Source organism: Manis pentadactyla, chromosome 16 (assembly GCF_030020395.1).
Source record: "Manis pentadactyla isolate mManPen7 chromosome 16, mManPen7.hap1, whole genome shotgun sequence".
NCBI classification, from domain to species: domain Eukaryota; kingdom Metazoa; phylum Chordata; class Mammalia; order Pholidota; family Manidae; genus Manis; species Manis pentadactyla.
Window position 1 is genome coordinate 73611459 of NC_080034.1, and position 21503 is coordinate 73632961.

At 41.2% G+C, this 21503-nt stretch overlaps 1 long non-coding RNA gene across 1 annotated transcript in view; it reads right to left on the bottom strand.

Moving 5' to 3' along the window:
- The window catches only part of LOC118907951 (uncharacterized), a 163479-nt gene extending 142456 nt beyond the window's left edge, over window positions 1–21023 (bottom strand). Inside the window, exons 1-2 of the long non-coding RNA XR_005023043.2 lie at window positions 20935–21023; window positions 14823–14902 (exon numbers count right to left, since the gene is read on the bottom strand). This is a non-coding gene — a long non-coding RNA (uncharacterized LOC118907951). The remainder of the gene's footprint in view (window positions 1–14822; window positions 14903–20934) is intronic.
- Window positions 21024–21503: the final 480 nt, after the last annotated feature.

Here is a 21503-nt window from a genome sequence, read left to right on the forward strand (position 1 = left end):
TATTGGTTTCTATCAATGCCTTTCAGCTTATTTTATTCATGAGCAGAGGTCCTGCCACTCCACCCTGAGTGTTGGTCTGTTTGGGTTTCTGCAGCTCTGAGCAGCTATGCTGGAGGGGATGCAGCCCAGAGCAGCTTGCGGAGCAACGAGGGGACATTTTATGGGGGGCTGTTGGCCCTGGGTGCCCCTCTCTTCTCTGTAGTCTTATTACAGCGATGAAATTGCACTGTGATTTAGCCTCATTTTCACACAAAACTGCCAACGATTTTCTCTGCATGCTTCATGGGGAACACAGGGCAGGCTGGCTTCACCATCCTGGTGCTGTGTGATCAGAAAAGGTCCATTCTACAAAGCCACATCAAAAAACCAAGAGCTAGCATCCCCCTCCCCTCTGACTGCGACTCGTAAAGCCAAACTGAATTAAACTTGCACAATCTCCCTAATGAACTCGCCTTCATCAGAGTTCTGGGAAACAGGCTGGACCACCAGCAATGGTAAAGGGGGAAGGAGGCCATCACTTATTTCTGGAGGGAAGAAAATCGCACAAGCCACCCACCAGCGATGGCAAATCAAAGGAGAACTGGGCTATAGTCAAATTCGTGGAAAAAATTACATTCTACTGAGCATTTGAAATAATAACAGTCATGAGCTAGTCAAGAAAATTGTAAGAAAGAAAGAAATAGGAATGTTCTCTTATTTCCTTTTGCCACCAGTGTGAAATTCCCCTGTGAAAGATGTATCTGCCCTCTGGGCTTGGGAAGCAACCGTGGAGCTGCAAAGAGCAGCGGCCCAGAATTGCTGGACAGAGCGAGTCACAGAAAAGAAGGTCTCCTCCAAGCTCTGCAATTTCTCTCCTCTGAATCAGCCCCTGAGCACCTCCAAAGTGACCCTCTGCTTCACATCATGACGAGATCGCATTGTAACAGCCCAGCGAGAAAGGCAGAACATATCTACAGATGGCAGAGCAGAAGCTCATTCGCCGACCTCAAGAAAACATGCCTACGTGCCTTCTACTTAGAATGTTCGTAAGGGAAAAAGTAGAAATTTCAAGATTATCTGAAAGAAAAGATGGTGCTCCAACTATCTATACCTCAATCACTCTCCTTTGGGAAGAGAAGATCAGTAATTTATTACCCAGACAGCTTTCTCCCAGGTTTTCCCCCAGTTTTCTGAAGAAACAAATTCTAAAAAGCATGGTAGATAGTCAAACTATATTAAACACCTGATAAAATCATGAATGACATGAGTCATATACATTTTTGTTGCAGTAATATTTATATCTTTTATCAAGACAAAGGATCTGTGACTCTTGTCCAAGTTGCCATGGTGATGACTTAAATCTGAAAACCCAGTCACTGGGAATACACACAGCCAGACAGTGCACAGGACCCCGGGCTGGACTGACAGGTAAAATTAGCAAAAGCAAGAACACGGACTGAAAAACCTGAGATCTGTTTTTCCTGAACTTACAATGTTCAGTCTCATATGTAAACACAGTATAAGTTTTATAACAATGCAAATGTCTTAATTGTATGTTTTATTAAATTATAACAACTGAATATAGACACAGTGAAAAAGTTGTTATTCTCATTTTGCCAATAAAGAACCACTGAAGACAGAATGAGGAGGTGACTTGTCCAGAGTAGCAGAAGTGGTAAAAGGACACAGTTAGGGACAGCCTGCTGGATTCAAGATTTAGGTGCTTTTCAGAAGCTCTGCTACATTATACATTTTGATGTTGCTTCTCTAGGTTAAATTTAAGAGATACTTTGATCAGCTAAATACCATGAAGAATTTATACCAAAACCTAAAATATCATGGGGATTTGATTCTCTGTCTTTCTGGATAGATATGCATATATCTCTGTGTCTTTATCATCTCTCCTAGTAGAAAATCATGTGTGGTCCCACATCAGTCATCTGCTAAAATGAGAATAAATAAGAATAAAACTCTTTAAGGAGACACTATGAAAACAAACTGAACCTTCACACATAAGGAAACTTCATTATTGCAGATTTTCTGGGTTTTCTGGATACTTGTGCAGAGGGAATACCCTCCAGGTCAGATGTGGTTGTCAGTTAACGACTGCTTGGATCAATGGCCCTCAGCCTTGCCCGAGGCCTTCAAGTCCTTCTGACATTAACTTACAGAAGCAGAGCATCTCAGAGAACATTCTCACGAGACAGAATCGCTCGATGAGGAGAAGCTTCTCACTAATAAGCATGCAGCACCTGACTGAGATAGTGTGTCCACAATTTTAATGCCCCAAATCCAATCTGCTCTCACTGTGAACCTGCGCCAACTCTGAATGTAAAAACTGGGTCAGATTTTGTTTCATCAATGCCACACTCTGAATTGGGAACTTTATTGAACAGCTGCTTTGTCCTGGATGTAAGGCTGAGGACCCAGACAGAATGCCAGCAGTTACATCTCATTTTTTATTAGAATGGATATCATAGCTCCTGCTCTTTTCTCCAAAAACATGACTATCTTGGACAAAAATGAAGGCAGAGAAAGTTTATTTCTAAATTAACTTTTAATTATATCTGTTTTTGTCAACTTCCTTCTCCCAACTCCTTTGCAGATAACAGTCTGAATGTCAGTGTACTGTGCCAAACAGCAGAGCAACGGCCCACGGCTACACAAGCCCACAGGAGTCTTCATGCAAAGAATAACACACAATGTGCTTTGTAAACTAAAAGGCAGAAGTTCTTTGCAGAATGGAGTTTGCAGAGAGGACCGTCACTTGAATATTAGCCTGTTGTTTGTCAAGAGAAAAAAATCACCACTTTTCAGGGAGGCAGAAATGTTTTAGAAAAGAGAATGAATGGTGAGATTTAGAAGTCTTGAGACTGTGGCGCCAGAATAAATCGCGATGTGTTGAGATTACAGTGAGTTTTGAGAACATTCTTCTCAGTCCTTGCATATCCCTGCATGACAGGTCGCACCGGCTGTATATATTTATATACATTTCATATACATATGCGCCACTCTGTCACTGACCTGCTTCTCTCCCTTTCTACCACCTCTTGCCTCAGTGCCTGAGGCTGATGCCTCTGACTGTGACCTCAAAGCCTGACCAGCCAACAAGTGTCTCTTTGTTTTTAAGGACCAGTAAAATCAACTGGTATAACACCTGGAGATAAAAGATGCTCAGAAATGAATCTCTCAAAATAAGTGAACTGAAAAAGATGGAGGTAGTGTGCTCTGACCCCCTATTTTCATATGTGGAACAAAGCTATGCTAGGTGTCCAACCTAACCTCAGGGTAACACTCTCCATGGCACACTGCATTCAGCAAGCTCAAATAATGGGAATCTTTTCCCAACCCACAGGGAAAGGAATGACGTCACTGACCATATTTTCAGTGTTGATCAATGTCCACATATATTCATGCTTAGTCCCTTAGTGCCTGTTACCACTGGTCCTCTAGAAGTCCTGGTGCTAGTAAAGTTTACAGAGATCATGTAAAAATAACAGTAAATGCTTGTAACACCCAACACTTTTTGAGAACCCCACATGCATAGACTTACAGAAAACCCTGATAATCACTGCATACATGAAGTTTAAATACCTTTACCCTCATTTTATTACTTATGAGAGAAACTGAAGTTTGCTGACTTCAGTAGTTATGGCCACACAAGCTGCCAGAGCAGATAAGTCCTGAAATCTAGTAGCTAAAACAATAGAAATTTATTTCCCTTTTAAACCCCTGTTGAGTACGAGCGCTGACTGGGCAGCTTGCCCTGTAGCGACTCAAGACTCAAGGTCTCCGTTATTACCACTCCACCAGTGTCAGCCCTTGGCTTCCCACGTCGCTGTGGAAGCAGGGAGCAGAGGAGGCATGCCTCTTAACCATTCAGCCTAAAAATGACACACTTCAGTCCTGCCCACATTCCGTCACTGAGAATTGGTCCTAGGGCTTCATCTAGAAGCAAAGAGAATCGGGATATTGTGGTCATGACCCAGAAGCCTCTGCCCAGCTGTGTCTCATGTGGATGGGAGCACAGATGTTTGGTGGACAGCTGGTCATTCCTGCTAAAGGAAGGGTGAGCTGCCTTCCTAAGGGCGCTCTTGAGTAATTTGTGAAGCGGGAATTTGCACCCATCTTGGTACCCAGATTTGAGCTTCAACTCACAATGCCATGCTTTTGAAAGTATGGCTTAAGTTTATGACTCCCCCACTGCCCTGCATGTAGTCTTTATGGTTGCAACTATATGTCGCATAATGAAATTATAATACTATATACTTGATGGCATTTTGCAGAGTCCCATTGCTTCCTGAAATTCTGCCGCCAAAATAATCATGAGAACTTCTGCTGTGGGGCAGGGCAGTTACGCTGGAGGATCTGAACAGGTGTCACAAAAAGACATAATTTTCAAGATTGGAAGGACATGATTTTCAGCACTTTCCTATAGCACTCTTGCACAGAAAGTAATCTAAATGCACGGCTTGCCAAACCAAATGTAATTCAATTGTGCTTTATTGTTTCGTTATATCCCTCTTATTTGATGGTTTCAAATGTGGCCTGGAACAGAATTGTTTTTCTTACTGCCAGCTTTTCTAATATAAAACTTTACAAAGTTCCTTATAAAATTTTAATGTTGAAAGTAACTGCCTCTACCAGTAAGCTTTTATTGGTCATGTCTAAGCACACCAGAATAAAGAAAAACCACTGTCCAACAGCAGTAGAGAATTGCAGAAACTCCAAGATGGAAAATGCACAGAAATGGGGAAGACGGTGACAGTCCCCTCCCATGTGCTCTTTAAACAAAACGCCTTGACAGGATTTGCTATATATATATATTGCTGATCAAACAGAGCCTCTCTAAAACTGTAAACAAAACAAAATCGCTGCCTAACTCTCTAATTCAGCAAATTTAATCTCACACATGTTCGGCAATGCACCTGACAGGATTTGCTGATAGACAGGAGCGGCTGACTGGCACACTGGGCTGAAAATAAACTGTAAGGTCAGTGTTTTGCTATTTCCAACTTTTCTATTAATAACAATGTAATTATAATTTCTAAATCCAATGCACTAGTGGTCTACACTTGTTTTTAATTCATATGGAAAGGTGAAAAGACAGACCTGTAAATAACCACTAATGTTGTTTGCCTAAAATGGAGAAAATGGAGAAAAATATAACAAAAGTATAAGCAGAAAATTAACATTCACACAGTCATCAATTCTCCTCAGTGAACACTTACTGAGCCCTGACCGTGTGCCCTGCATTATGATGTGATACAAGTATGAATGGCGTCACTGTTCTCTTCCAGTGTTTACCATGTTCTTGTATATATAGGAAATACATTCATACATACTTCAAAAAACAAATTACACACGACATCCATGAATGTAGCTCTTCTTACAGTTCACCAGTGGCCAAATCTGGGAAGGGGTTGTATATTTCTATCATCTTTACAGAGATACGAAAGTGAGTCCTTAGACTTATTCCACGACATTAGGAACCAGGTTAGGCTCTTCACTGTAGTGAGTTATGGCCACGAGGCTGAGGGAGGCCCCAGCCACTCAGCGGGCTCATCGTTCCTGCCGTACGAGATCTCAGAAAGTGACGAATATACAGGAGACAGTGACAAATGGGCAATTGTGCTACCACATCATTATAATTATCCAACTGTCCGTAATCCCGATTAAGCCCCATAATAAATCCAGGTGGAGTGCTTGCCTTGGACAGGGGAGGCCCCTCTTTGGCTGTAGGTTCCTGCCTCCAGCGCGCCCCGGGGCCCAGAGCAACGAGAAACCTGCGCCTGACGGCGCTTGGGTGAGATCTGCCCGCTCACCATCCCAAAGGTCGGGCCAAGCCCTGTTTGGCTTTTACAGTGTAGATAAGAGGTAGAAGAAGATAGCGGAGGGGGGCAGGCACGTTGACTGGCCGCATGGAAGCAAGAAGAACGCGATAGGGCGACATTCCCACGCACCGCTGCCCATCCTGCCCAGTCTGTGCCTTGGAATCTGCCTGCGGTAGCGACGCCTGCGAGTTGGCGAGGTGAGAGGAGAGCGTGGAGCGGCTCGGCAGGGAAGACGGGTTCCTGAAATCCACATCCTGCTTTCCTCGATGTTTGGGAAAAATGTCTGGGAAAAATTTCAACAACCATTTGCTTTTCTGAAAAACTAATTTGCATTATGATAGAATGTCATTACAAAATGAGTCAAAAGAAAGACTGGGATAAAATGAACTCAATCAAAATAGCAGCTCTCCTTTGGGAAGGTGGAGGGGACACCGCAAGGGCAGGAGGGTCAGTGAGGCGGTGTTTCCTCCTGCCCGCACGAAATCACACGACACGACTTACATCTTTGTCCTGTCCTAAAATGAATTCAGCACAGTACTTGTAAGTACTACAAGAGGTAATAGGGGCTTATAATTTGGGAGAAAACCGTAAGGCTATACAAAATCCAACAGCTTGTCAATACATTCTAAAAGAAGTCCTTGCATACAGCAAATTTGAATATAATATATAAACCTTACCCAAAGTATTGCTTTCAAAGCTGGAAAATCAACTTGTGACATTTCACATAACATAAATAATTCTTCATGGGTTCATTTTGCTAATATTTCCAGAAATATTACATTTCCTTTTGAATAACCTTGTACAGTACTTCCATTTTGTAGACCTATTGCTGCCTTGGCCATAACACAGCTAATAAATAAAAATAACTTTACGAGAATGATGTCACCAATGATGCAGAAAAAGATTCCAGCCTCCGTCCGTTCCTTGACAAAGAACAATTAGACCATTATCCATGAATGAGCAGAGCTCTGGAGGACTCAGGAATCCAGTTGAGAAGTTTCACTAATACAATGGAGCAAAGATCCTGAGAATAACTGCACAAAACAGGAAGGAAGAGCATCATCCTCTCTGCCAGGCCAGCACTCCTGGGTGCCAAGAGAGCACCCCCAGATCTGAACGTGCTCTCACCAGGGGAGTAAAGTGGAGAGAGCAGGTTCCCATCTTTCCGGGCCCTGCACAAAGCACCCACTTTGGTTTTACCCCCATAGAGACCAGCATAGCTGAGGTGTGTAGAGACGGCCACAAGCCAGGAGGAAGGATGGGGCTATGAACAGCAGCCCTGGGGCAGGAGCAACACAATTTCCAGGGGCCTTTGCCCCAAAGACCCACTGGCTCTTGCAAACACCGTGGACCCCGACAGCTTCCATGCCAGAGGCCCCCATGTCATGGACCCCAGCAGACCGCCCCCCAGAAGACCACACCACGTTCACCACTGAGGAAGCCAAGGGCCAGCACAGTCACCACGGACACCCTGAAGCTTCTGCCACTGAGAGTCCCACAGGTTTCTGCATCCAGACACCAGGTGCCTGAGTGCCCCGCAATCCCTCAGCTACCTCAGCCAGCACTGCCAAGGTGCACTGGCCTGGCACCCATGCCAGCAGCCAGCCCTGGCCTCTGGCTGGGCACCATGTAGGCGCAGGATGCCGGCTGAGGCCTCCAGGGCTGACCCCCACCACTGTGCACACACTAGCCCAGCACATGAATGAGTTCCCACGGACAGCCAGGCCTCAGTGGCTCACGCACCTAGGTCCAGCCTGCCTCCTGTCACCTATGCACCCCAGGCCCCAATTCCCATTACTGACCTCCACTGCCATATGCACAGCCATGGCCTCCACCATGGCTCATATACAGGGAGCTGCTCCCAACCCATAGCAGGTCCTCACTGCCACGCAGACTAGCAGCTAGCCCCTGTATGTTGCCGGCACCAGCTCCTCTCACCAGCCCTAACAACTTGGCACAGCCCATAACTACCCCTTATAGCCACACATCTGCACACCTCTAGCTTCAGCTCACTTCAATGGCTTCAACTACTGTGCATAAATCTGGGATGAGCCCCTGCAGCCACATGAAAGCACGCTGGTAATCCTGGACTCCATAACAGTTTTTGTATCTGTAGCCAACCTTGGGCCATGTCACTCACCCATCCCTTATCACTGCACACGTGTCTGGAGCTAGTCCATAAAGTCTGGAAGAGTTAACTGTTTCTTAGAATTCACAGACACATATTCAAAGCTCCAAGAGTCACAAAGAATCAGAGAAACATGACACCACCGCAAAAAATTAATAAAGACTAAACTTCCAGTAACTGACCCCAAAGAAATGGAGATCCATGAATTGCTTGCCAAATAATTCAAAATAATTGTTCTAAAGAACTCAGAAAACTTCAAGGGAAAACAGATAAGCAATTTCACAAAATCAGTAAAACAATACAAGCAAAAAATGAGAATTTGAAGAAAGAGATAGAAAACATGAAAAAGGACCAAACAGAAATTTTGGAGCTAAAGAACACAATGATTGAACTAAAAAAAAAAAAAAAAAAGGATAGAGAGCTTTCAACAATAGACTCAATCAACAAACTTGAAGACAGGATGCTTGAAATTATCCATAAGAGAAACAAAAAGTAAATGTAAAAATGAAGAAGGCTTATGGAGCTTTAGGATATCAGTAAACAAAACAATATTCTCATTAGGGGGTTCCCAAAAGGAGAAGAGGAAAAAAAAGATCAGAAATCTTGTATCATGAAATAATGGCCACAAATTTCCCAAGTCTTCAGAACAATATGGACATCCAGGTACATGAAGCCAAAAGGACCCCATCAGGATCAAACTAAAGAAGATTTCACTGAGAAATATAATAATAAAACATAATATAATAAAGCAATCTATAGAAAAATAATCAAATCACAAAGGAAGACAGCAAGACAGAACATAACGAAAGACCTACAAAACTCCCAGAAACAATTAACACAATGGTAATAATAAGCCATTACCCATCATTAATTACTTTGAATGTAATGGATTGAATTCTCCAAAACATATAGAATGACCAAATAGATTACAAAAAAAAAAAACAAGATCACACTATATGCTGCCTACAAAGACTCACTTCAGTTTTAGGATACAGATAGGCTGAAAGTGAAGATTTAAAATGATATATGCCATGCAGATGGAAACCAAAAGAGAAAAGAATAGTTATACTTGGGTCAAACTAAGTTTTTTAAGTAAAAAACTGTAATAAAAGACAAAGACAGTCATTATATAATGATAAGGGAGTCAATTTATTAAGAGGAAATCACAATAATATATATGCATCCAACACTGAAATACCTAAGTATATAAAGCAATTATTAACAGATCTGAAAGGACGAATAGAGAGTATTACAATAGTATCAAAAAGTACCCACTGGTAAAGATAAATATACAGTCAATAGTTAGGGGACTTTAATTCCCACTTTCAACAAGGGAGAGATATCCAGGTAGAACTCAGTAAGGAAACATTGGATCTGAAATACACTTTAGAACAAATGGATGTATATTTATATATAGCAAGAGAGAGAGAATGAGATAGAGAGAGTGATATAGATGTAGATAGATATATACATAGAGAACATTCTATCCAACAGCAAACAGAATACACATTCTTTTTAAGCACCCATAGAATGCTATCTAGAATTGGTCATATACTAAACTGCAAAACAAGTCTTAAAAATTTTAAGAAGACTAAAATCATATCAAGTATCTTTTCTGATTATAACAAAACTAGAAATCAATAAAGGAGGAAATCTGGGAAACTCACAAATGTGGGAAGACTGAACAACATGCTCTAAATAACCAGTGGGTCAAGAAAACAACCCAAAATGGAATAAAACAATGCCTTGAGACAAATGAAAATGGAAATACAAAATGCCAGCACTAATGAGATGCAGCAAAAACAATTCTGAGGTCATCTATAGTGATAAATACCTACAATAAGAAAAAGAAAGACCTGAAGTAAAAATCTAACTTTATACCACAAGGAACTAGAAAAAGAAGAACAATCTAAGGTCAAAGTTAGTATAGAGAAAGAAATAAAATTAAATCAGAATAAATGAAACAGAGATGAGAAAGAATAGAAAATGTTGATGAAACTTAGAGTTGGTTATTTTTTTTTTTGAAAAGACAAACACCACTAACAAACATTTAGATAGACGAAGGAAAAAAGGAGACTCAAATCAGAAATGCAAGAGGAGATGGTATAACTGATATTACAGAAATACAAAGGACCCTAAGGGACTACCATAAATAATTCAACACCAACATATTTGATTATGTAGAGGAAATGGATAAACTCCTAGAAACATACAACCTACAAAGACTAAATCAAAACAAATAGAACATATGAACAGAGAAATAATGAGCAAGGAAATATAATCAATGATAAAAAAATCTTCCACCAGAGGAAAGTCCAGAACCACATGGCTCACTGTTGAATTCTACCAAACATTTAAAGGAGAATTAATACCAATCCTTCTCAAACTCTTCAAAAAAAAAAAAAAATAGAATAAAAGGAAACACTTTCAAACTCATTCCACAAGTCCAGCATTACTTGATACCAAAGCCAGACAGGGACATTATAAGAAAAGAAAATTATAGGCCAATATCATTGATGAACATATATACCCACACATTAACATTATCATACAGAATGATTGAATTGAATTTATCCCTGGGATGCAAGGATGGATCGACATATACTAATCAATAAATGTGATACAGCACACTAACAAAAGGAAGGATAAAAATCATATAATTATCACAATAGATACAGAAAAATCATTTGACTAAATTCAAACTCCTTTTATGGTAAAAACTCTCAACATATTATGTATAAAAGGACTGTACCTCAACATAATATATAAGAAGTCATATATGGTAAGCCCACAGTTAACATCACATTCAATGGTGAAAAGCTGAAAGCTTTTCCTCTAATATTAGAAACAAGAGAAGAGTGCCTATTCTTACCACTCTATTCATACTGTACTGAAAGTCCAAAGTAATTGAGCAAGAAAAAGGAATAAAAGACATCAAAATTGAAAAGGAAGAAGTAAAGTCTTCTCTGTTTGCAGGTGACATGATCTTAGATAGAATCTGAAAGACTCTACCAAAAACTGTTATAACTAATAAACAAATTTAGAAAAAGTTGGAGGATATAAAGTCAACATACAAAAATCAACTACATTTCTACACTAACAATGAACTATGCAGAAAAGACATTAAGAAAACAAACTCACAATTACATCAAAAAGAATAAAATACTTAAGAATAAATTTTACCAAGGAGGTGAAAGTTCTGTATACTGAAAACTACAAAACATTGATGAAAGAAATCAAAGAAGATAAAAATAAATGGGAAGATATTGTGTGTTAATAGGTCAGAAAAATTAACATTGTTAAATTATCCATTCTATCCAAAATTATCTATGCATTCAAAGCAATCCCTATCAAAATTCCAGTGACACTTTTCACACAAAGAGAAAAAACAATTCTAATCTTAGTGTAGAACCACACAATACATCAAATAACTGAATCAATCTTGAACAAGAAGAACAAAACTGGAGACATGAAGTCATATTTCCTAACTTCTAACTATATTGCAAAGCTGTAATAACCAAAATCATATGGTATTGGCATGAAAACAGACACATAAATCAATGGAACAGAACACAGAGCCCAGAAATAAAAACATTCATATACAGTAAGCTAATTTTCGACAAAGTTCCCAAGAATATACAATGGGGAAAGAAGAATTTCTTCAATAGTGCTGGAGAAACTGGACTTCCACATACAAAAGAATGAAATTAATCCCTTCTAGTATACCTTATACATACACAAAAATCAACTCAAAATGCCTGAAAGACTTAAACATAATAATTGAAACCATAAAACTACTAGAAGAAAACAGGAGAAAAGCTCCTTGACATTGATCTTAGCAATGATTTTTTAGAACTGATAACAAGAACAAAGTCAACAAAAACAAATATAAGCAGGTGGAATGATATGTAACTAAAATTTTCTGCACAGCAAAGGAAACAGCCAACAAAATGTAAAGGCAACTATGGAATGGGAGAAAAATATTTGCAAACCACATATCTGACAAGGGATTAATTTCCAAAATATATAAGGGATTCATACAACTGAATAAGAAAAAAAAAATTAACCCAATTTGGAGGGAAAGGATCTGAATAGAGATTTTTCCAGAGATGTTCAATATCAGCAATTTTCAAGGAAAGGCAAATCAAAACCACCATGAAATAGTCAACATATAAGTTTTGGTGAGGATATATCCATTAGAGAACACAGTATGAAAGTCCCTCAAAAAATTCAGAATAGAATTACCATACGATTCAGCAATCTCACCTGTGGATATATACCCAACCAAAATGAAATTATTATCCTGAAAGATGTCTGCACTTCTATATATATTGCAGCATTATTCATAGTAGCCAAGATATGGAAACAACCTAAGTGCCCACTGACAGATGAATGGGGGAAAATGTACAAACACACACACACACACACACACACACACAAGAACATTACTCAGCCTTTAAAAAAGGGGCATGCTGCCATGTGCAGCACCATGCATGACTCTGGAAGACACCATGCCAGGTGAAATAAGCCAGGCCCATAAAGACAAATATCAAATGAGCATGCTTACAGTGGAATCTTAAAAAGAAATTTTTTAAAATGTCTGACTCATAGTAACAGATTAGAATGGAGGTTACCAGAAGATGGTGAAGTAGAAGAGAAAAATACTGATCAAAGGTTGCAAACTTTTATTATAAGTTGAGTAAGTTCTGGAAAGCTAATGTACAGCACGGCGACTGCAGTTAATGATCATGTATCACAGAGTCAAGTTTCCTCAGAGAGTGGATCTCAAGGTGTTCTCATCACAAGGAAAAACAATGGTGACTATGAGAGGCAATGAATATACTAGTTCATTTGACTCCGGTCATTATTTCACAATGTATAGATATATCAAAACAGCATGTTGGACACCTTACGTAATACAATTTTGCCGAAAATACAAAGACCAACATGTTTTAAAAATAAATTTAAGACTAAAGAATATTTTCCTTCAGAAAATCAAACAATTCACCAATCCCCTTTTCCAAATACTGGAGCACTCCATTTGGCTAAGAACTCTGAACAGATATTTGTTATCCTACCACCACCCGTGTCATCCACTTCATCCACCATCTTCTGAATTTAATGAAATAATTGCCAGAATTTTCACCACCACGTAGTGCATTGATTAAGATCCGAATTTAGATTTGGACAGACTGCATGACAATAGAGTCAGACGCTGTGTGTTGACTGAGAAATGTTGGGCAGAGGGTCACTGCAGCTAAGTTCATACAGCAGACAATAAACGAGTGGCCCCTGTGCCTGAGAGAGTGGGAAAAATGAGAAAAAAATGAATCTGCCATCCACCCAACTCACAGTGCAACACCCAGTCTCCCCAGCTGCAGGGACTTAGCCCATAAGTGATATTATTATAAGGCTACTTAAATTTTTTCAATGCATTAAACATTTTTCCCTCTGCTCCAACCTCCAGAGCTCATCATGGCCACACATTTCCAGGAAATAAATGGGTGAGCGATCACGTCTCTGCAACTTGCTGGGGCTGGGGAGCAGTACAACATTCAGCTTCTGCATGGAGCCTGTCCCAGGGCTTTGAATGCTTGTCAATATCCTCAACAGAACATCTCTGAATGTTACTTATTGCTTAATGGAAAACAGATTGCTCTGCCTAGCATCTAATAGTTGTGAATATCCTGATGATATTAACATATGCAATAGAGAGCTGAATTTAAGGCTGACAAGAGCCCACGTGTGTGGAAATGGAATTACAGTGGAAGTTGAATGACAAATCACCATGGTTTCTCTCTTCCTTAACAAACTGTCAGGTACTACCAAAAATAAAGCTGAAGCAATTAAGGGAAGCAAGAGGACCTTGGGCTGAGGGACAGGAGCGACAGAAGGAACAGAACTCCTGCACCCCCAAAACAGCTCACATGAACCACTGGCGCTTCACAGCCACTGCTGGACAGCAGGAGCATCAGCCTCCTCATTCACTCACCTGGAATATGTCATTTTCATTTCTCACAGGAGGGGCATAGTATTTTCAACTATGATAGGGGACCTTAGACATCCAAGCAGCTCATTAAATTCCACCTCTATGTCTGTGTTCCCCTCAGTATCTGTTTAAAGAGGTTATTTATAAAATAAAACACTTTATTTAGTTTTATTCAAAGGCAAGAAATCCCTTACCTCCCAGGTGTTTCAGCGATGATTGTTAGAATGGAAGCATAGGGACCCAGAGGGTGCCAGGATTCCCGGACAGAGCACAGAATAGGGACTGTGCTGCCAAGCCAGGCAGAGCACAGGACTCAGCGAGGGACAGATCTGCGTTCACACCCCGGCTCTATAACCAAAAAGCTGGGTGACTTTGAATAAGTTACTAAACCTCCTTGATACTCCGTTTCCTGGTCTGTCAAATAAGGGTATTTGCTAATAACACTGACTTCACAAGGCTATTAGAGGAACAAATTAAATAATGCATTAAACCTCTAACAATGCAATTCCTGCCACCTATTACACACTTGGTGCATATTACTATTAATAGTTTATTATTTGTCATCAGTTGCCAAGTATGTTTACTCCCACCCTCTACCCTCAGCAGATTTGCTAGACCTGTTCCTGCAGCCAGACTAAATGATAGAACCATACAGCATTTACTGAACATATGAGGAAACTCAGTTCATCTAAATTCATATATTCAATCAAGAACTGGCCAGATACGAGCTAAGCGCCAGGCTCTGAAATAGTCACTCAAGATGCAGACATGAACAGAGTCCCTGTTCACCTGAGATTCATGCTCTTTATACGAAGCAGGCAACAGAAAACTTGTGAGACACCTGCTCAGGCCAGTTCCTACTTCCACTCAGGTCCCAGAAGGAAGAACTTACCTCTGGCTGGGGCAGTCTGAGAAGGTGTCCTTAGAGAAGGGGATATTTTCTCTGTTGTTGAAGTCCACAAAGGAGAGACTCTAAGAAGAAAATCGGTGAAGAGTTCAGACAAATAAATAAATAAAACCATGTGCAAACATCATCAGTTGCTAAGGATATGCAAATCGAAGCCCCAACTAGACACCACCGAGTAACAACTGGAGTAGCTAAAATAAGAAATAAAAAACAAACAACTAAAATTCCAACCACTGGAGAGGAAGTAGAACAACTAGATTTCTCATACACTGTGGGTGGAAAGAATGCAAAACCATATAGCTACTTTCAAAAACAGCTTGTCAGTTTCTTATAAACACCAGCTTCATAAGTGATTCAGTCTCACTTTTAGGGAATCGCCACAGCAAGAAGAAAAATAACGTTTACATAAAACTTTTGCATGAATGTTTATAGTGGGTTTATTTATAAGGTCCAAAACCTGGAAACAACCCAGACATCCCTCAGTGAGTGAACAGGCAGCCAAACCACGGTACACCCGTGCCATGGGAATATGGCTCAGCAATGAAAAGGGTGAGACTGCCGATCCACAGCAGCACGGGGGTGTCTCAGATGCACTAGCTTCCTGAAAGAAGCCAGGCCCAGCACACGAGTAACATGACTCCACTCACATGGCATCCTGGAAAAGGGAAAACCACAGGGAGAGAAAACTGACCAGCCATTTCTGTGGGGTGGGGGGGAGGCACTGAGCAGGATGTTGTGCAGGTGATAAGACACTTCCAGAGCCCGATCATGGTGGCTACTAGGACGTATGTGTTTTCAAAAGTCATAAAACTTTACTTAAAAAGGATGAGTTTTTCTATTTGTAAATCACACCCTAAGTTTTTAAAAAAGGAACAAAACAGGCTACATACAAAGACCTAGAAATATAATACAGAGTAATAATTCAAGTTTTGCAAGCAGAGTTAGAGAATGGTGGGTATCAGGTTGCTATTACTTAGCTAACTGCCTCGCACACAGGAGAAGCCCAGTTAATATGTGTGACACAAATGGAGGGGAACTTGTGTGCCAAAACTGGAAAGAGTAGGAGGAACTCCTTCAAAATCAGTGTGACTGGCCAAGTCAGCATGTTTGTTGGTGGCTCAGCGACCCAGTGGCTAGCTCTGTCACATCTATTATTTAGTAAGTACCATCCTAAAGGGATAAAATGGCCAAAGACGAGGTGCACTTAGGGCACCCACACAGGCTGGCTGCAGTGAGAAGGGCTGCCCGCTCACACACTGGCCGGGCAGGAGTTGGGAGGCGCTCCTCTGTTTTCCCTTCTCCAGGTACTTGAGAGGCATTTGCTGATGAGAAACGTGCATAATGGAAATGTCTGCCAACAGAATAAAAGTACTGAATTATAATTCCACTGGTTTTATGCAATTAGGCCACTGTAGTCACATATTTTTTCAACAGTTTGTCCATATATGTTTCTCTCTCCTGTCATGTGGATGTAATACTCCACAATACTGACTTGGAAGAGGAGGTTGTACAAATTATTTTCATGGAATAAAACTCCTTCTCAACATGAGTCATACAAGAAGTCAACATAATAACTCCTAATAATGTGGCAACCATGTACCTGCATGGAGCCACCCACCCAGGGCTGAGGGAGAGCTGGAGTCAAGGCGGTGATTGGGGGCGGTGAGGGGGCTTGTCCCTTAGCATGTACAGTAGGATCTTCATCATAGTTATTATTTCTGGAGCAATAGGTTTACTGTTATTGTTTATCTATCCTAGAATTCTTGTATCGCAAGTAAATATTAGTCTCTTGGAAAAATGACTTCAGAAGGTTAAGATCAGGCAAAAAGTTTAATGCCTAAAAAGACTTCAACTCTTTTGATCATTTCAATACAGAGCCACTCTACTGTTGTTCATTTACAGTTCTATTCCTTTCCAGAAGGGGAACGACTTAGAGTTTTTTTTAGTAATAATACTTCTAGGTGAAGGGCCAGATGGGATCAGAATGAGGGAAAGAGAGCAGAAACAAGAAATTAGGTGCCAAGAGGAAAAAGGAGAGAAAAGTTTAGAAAAGTTACTCTGTGCTCCACTGAGAATCTACACATGGGGTTTTATCACAACTGGGCCTTTGAGATTTGTCCATCACCAGACAGTACTAAGCACACAGTCTTGAAAGGAAATCTTTGCTATAATTCCCCCAACAGGAAAAGGCTTCTGGGTTCACTCAACCCTATCTTTGTCATCTACAAAGTAAAACTATAGAGAGAACAGCTGTGCTCCCAGGGCGTCACCAGCACTTCTTTTTAAGTGGCTTGTCTAACCAGACAAGTGCTGGGACTCCCTCCATTCACCTGCTGCAGCCCTCACACAACAAAGAAACGTGCTTAGATGCTTTATTTTCTGTCCTTCAGGGTTCCTCAAAGTCTAGGTGCCCCAGAGAGGAATCTTTTGTAACTAGAATTGATAAAAGGGCTGGAACATTCCAAAAGGCAGGGTGGTCATTGCTTGTTTTCCTGAACCATACAGCAGTGGAGAATACATGACCCAGATTCAAGTCCTCAGAAGATGAGACTTCCAATCCAATGTTAAAACACAAAGAAATGGCAATGTGTCCCACACTGAACTTAATTGCTGAGAGCCTCTGACACCCCCTGTACGTGGAGAATGCAGAAAGCCCTTGCTCAACACAGGATTGCATCATCTCATTTTAGAAAAATGAGCATTCATTCAACTTTAGGGAGTTCCAGTAAATAATATTCATTCTCAAAATCCCATAACCCCTATCAACTCTTTATAGTACTCTATAGTTGAATTTTCTATTATTTATCTTCAATTTTGTGTTTTTGTTCTGGGTTATAGTTTCATATAAAATACCAAACTGCAGAAATTCTCCCAAGGAATGTTGCTGGGCTTAGAATTAAAATCATCACCTCCCATTCTAATGATTCTACCCTTCTCATCTCATCAGGTAACCAGGTGTCAGGTAAGATCCTTGGTTGCAAGCAACAGAAAGTGACCCTGTGTAATAGAAAAGTATTTACAGAAATACAATAGGTTCAAAATCTACAGGAGGATCAAAAATCAGAGTTAGGAAATAGACCAGGAGTCAGGGAATTTGATAAAGGCAAGAAGCAAGAGCCAAAACGATTGCCTTTTAGCTGAAACGTCTGCTGAGATGTTGACTCGTTGACCTGGAACCCTGATGGGGCCAGACGTTGCACCTTCACTGGACTTCCTGAGAGCTGTGAACACATCTTCAGTCTTTCTGTCTGAACCGTCTGCTCCTGATTAAAATTCCAAGGCTGAAACCTCTAACTGGCCAACTCTAGGTCTTGGTGTGTTCAGATGACTGATTCCTCTTACAAACCCTTTCCTCAAGTCACTGTTACCACTGAAATATCTTCCTCTAAAACATCTTCTTGACAATAAAAAATTGAAACTCTGAAAGGCGAGGAAAAAGCACCTTCTTCATAGAGCAACATAACACCAAGTAGCTCCCACAGCAGTAGAGATGCAGAGGGAAACAGCAGAAGAATGAAAGCTGGCCGTTAGCAAGCCCCGACTCTGCCCTTTGCACTAATTGTGGTTGATGTTTGCTCACATTTACTTCCACCACAGACTCCAGGGCACTCCCCAGAACCCACGGATTGTTTTCCCCTACCTGCTTATTTCCTGATCACAGTTGAAGCTGGGGGCCTAGAACCAGGTGGCTTTCTTCAATCAACTGCATCCCTGAGAACTGAGCAGGCAGGCGGGGCTTTGCAAGATCTGTCACTGGCTGGCAGTGGCTCAGTCATCCCAAGACTTCTTGTTACTTTCTGCAAAGAAGGGGAAATTTCAGAAACTACAAAGCTTCTCTCAGCTTTGATTTGGCTCACAGCCCACAACAGCTGTAAAAGTTGAATCTTGCAGGGAGAAAAAAGAAACATCAACAAGGTCAACACTGGTTATAATGTGGTTTTGCTGGAGTGCACGGCTCTCAGAAGAGGGAAACGCCACTACATAGGAATATGCAGGGTGAAAAATGAGAAAACACGTGTTAGTTTTATTCAATTTAAAGAGATTGGGCCCACAAGCCCAATATGCTTCTAGGGGCAGAATCAGTACCTACCTGTTTTTGAAAGGCTCTAAGATACATTTTAGTTTATTTCTCCAAAGACATTCATTGCTTTTAGTTTTTTTTTTTTACTTTTAAGCTGCCATGGTCTGAATAATGGTGGGAGGGCCTCTAAATGCTAAACAGATTAATAAAACAAAATCTTAAACAATGAGTGACTTATTTTCACTGTATCCTACTGATTCAGAAGCAAAGCGAAGGATTTCTCTCTCTAGACTGATTTCCTTTTATTTACTCCCTGCTGCAAAGAGATTTTCTTTTCCCAAATAATTCAAACACATCTTTCTCTTCTTTAGAGACTCAAACTGGATTTTTCCCCCCCAACACCTACAGATTAGGAGAAATGTGTTTCATCCCCAAATAGTTACCAGGTTTTTCATGATTCTGTTATCAGTTAGCTGGAAGGGTTCACATTACTTTAGACAATACAGAAGGAAGGTATTTCTATTTTAATTATTTAGGTTAGAACTTCTCAGCCCTCAGTGAATATTAGAATCACGTGGAGCATTTAAACAAAACGGATGTCTGGGCCTTTTTCCAGAACAACTAGACATCAACCTCAAGACATGGAGCCCAGTGCTTGGTATTTTGTTGTTTGACTCTCAGATGGATTTAATGGGAACCTGGGCAAAAACTCCTTCTCCAAGGGAGCTGCCACCTCTTTGCGGCTGAGGATCAAATTTTGTACAAAAGGATTCCTGTCAGGACACAGGGAGAGAACTACAGCCGAACCCCCCTCCCACCCCCTGCACCTCTCCTGGAGAGCAGACCCTGCCAGCTCAGCCTGGGGTGCAGATGGGACAGAACAAGAGTTGTTTTACCAGTCCCCACACTTCTCGCTCTCTTTCTCCCTAATTAGTCTTTTTGACCTAGAAATGGCCCCTTCAATGTGTGGCTTCAGTATCTCAGACTCTCAGAGATGCTGGCTCTCTGTACATTGTCTGCTATGAGCTGTATCGTCCATCAGAGGAGAGAGGGATCCCAAGGCGTGGGTCCTTGCCAATATCTGGAAACATTTTTAAAGTGCTTGTGCAGATTCTAAGGCTGAGTTCCCCAATGGCATTCACTTGATGGGCAGAGAAACCGCAGTTAAAAAGAACGCAGAGCAAGCTGACAGCGAGCCCAGCGGGGGCCCCATGCCCACAGCGTGGAGAAGGCCTCCCGGTCTGACATTCTGATTCGGTACATCTGAGGGGAAACCTACAGATCAGCGTTTTTAAAACAGGAACCTCAGAAGATTCTCCAACAGATGGTCTGTGGTCCGCCCAGAGAACCACAGCCCCAGGCGGTTCCATGAAAAGCTTTTACAGAAACCAGGAACATTTAGGTGAGGAAAGCTAGGCTATCTTCAAATAGGTAAAGGATTTTACTGTTTGGTAAAAAAGTTAGACTTTTTTTTTCTTGTAAAGCCCTTTTCTTTAAGACCTCAAGAGATAGAAAAAGGAGACATGGGTTGAACATGTAAAAAAATCTGGCCTCAATTTAGAAAAGATATTCATAGCAATCACCTGGACTGCCTTAGAAAGAAGTGTTTCTAGATTCATCCTAGAGTGATTGCTGCTCAGCGAATGCATGATCCAGCTCACAGTGTAGAGACAGTTCAGTTTGCCAGGTCCCTTAAACAGGAATTAATTCAGAATAATGCAGCTCACCTCGGGTCTGAATCTGCATCTCTGCAGCAGGATGAAAAACATGTAGCTGGACATTTGTGCACCATGTGACTAACTCACCTTCCTAAACCACCTCACTACACCTTGAAGAGCTTATCCTAAGGAATCCTGAAACTAGCCTTTGGGTTAAGAAGCTTTAACCCAAACAGTAGGGTTGCCAAAATAAAATGTTGATCAACCATTCATAGCTTTACAGTCCAGCATTTAAGCTAGTCCAGTATAGGGATAGTTAGTGTCTTGCCTGAGGGTTTCAGCCCCAGACAAGTTCACTATGGATTCAGTGAGACTGAGAAATGACAGCAGAATGTTCTTGCAGCAAAGGGGTTTATACCTGGCTTTATTCTCCCAGCAGCAGTTCGAGCAGGAGAATCCCATCTGCATCCAGCACCTGCAGATCTGAAGCTCTCCTCTCTCTCAGCCTCCTCCAAGAACACCGGGCAGAGCTCCTTATATAGTGACTCAGTCAATAACAGCTTATCACCTACGGGTGTGGGAGCGGTAGCCTAGCAGCAGGCCAGTTACATCATCAGGTAGTTTAGGGCCAGGTGGGGATCCTGGCCACAGGAACCTCCATTCTGCCCACAGACAGACAGACAGATGGACGTAGAGAGAAAGATAAGAGAGAGACACTCATTCTCTTCTTGCTAAGATGGATTAAGCACGCTCTATTCCATCTCCCTCACTGAATGCAGTTTAAAAATTTGTAAACACTATGAATGGAGTGTCTATTTTAAGGCTCCAAAAAGAAATAGTGGTGAGCGGATTGGATAAGACCAGAATTCAAAGTACCATCAAACAGACGTCAGTTTACCAACCTCATGACCCTCTAGGGCACCTCAGGCTGAGGACAGCCTGGGAGCCAGAAGGGGTCCTCAGCACAGGAAGCATTGAGGAGAAGCA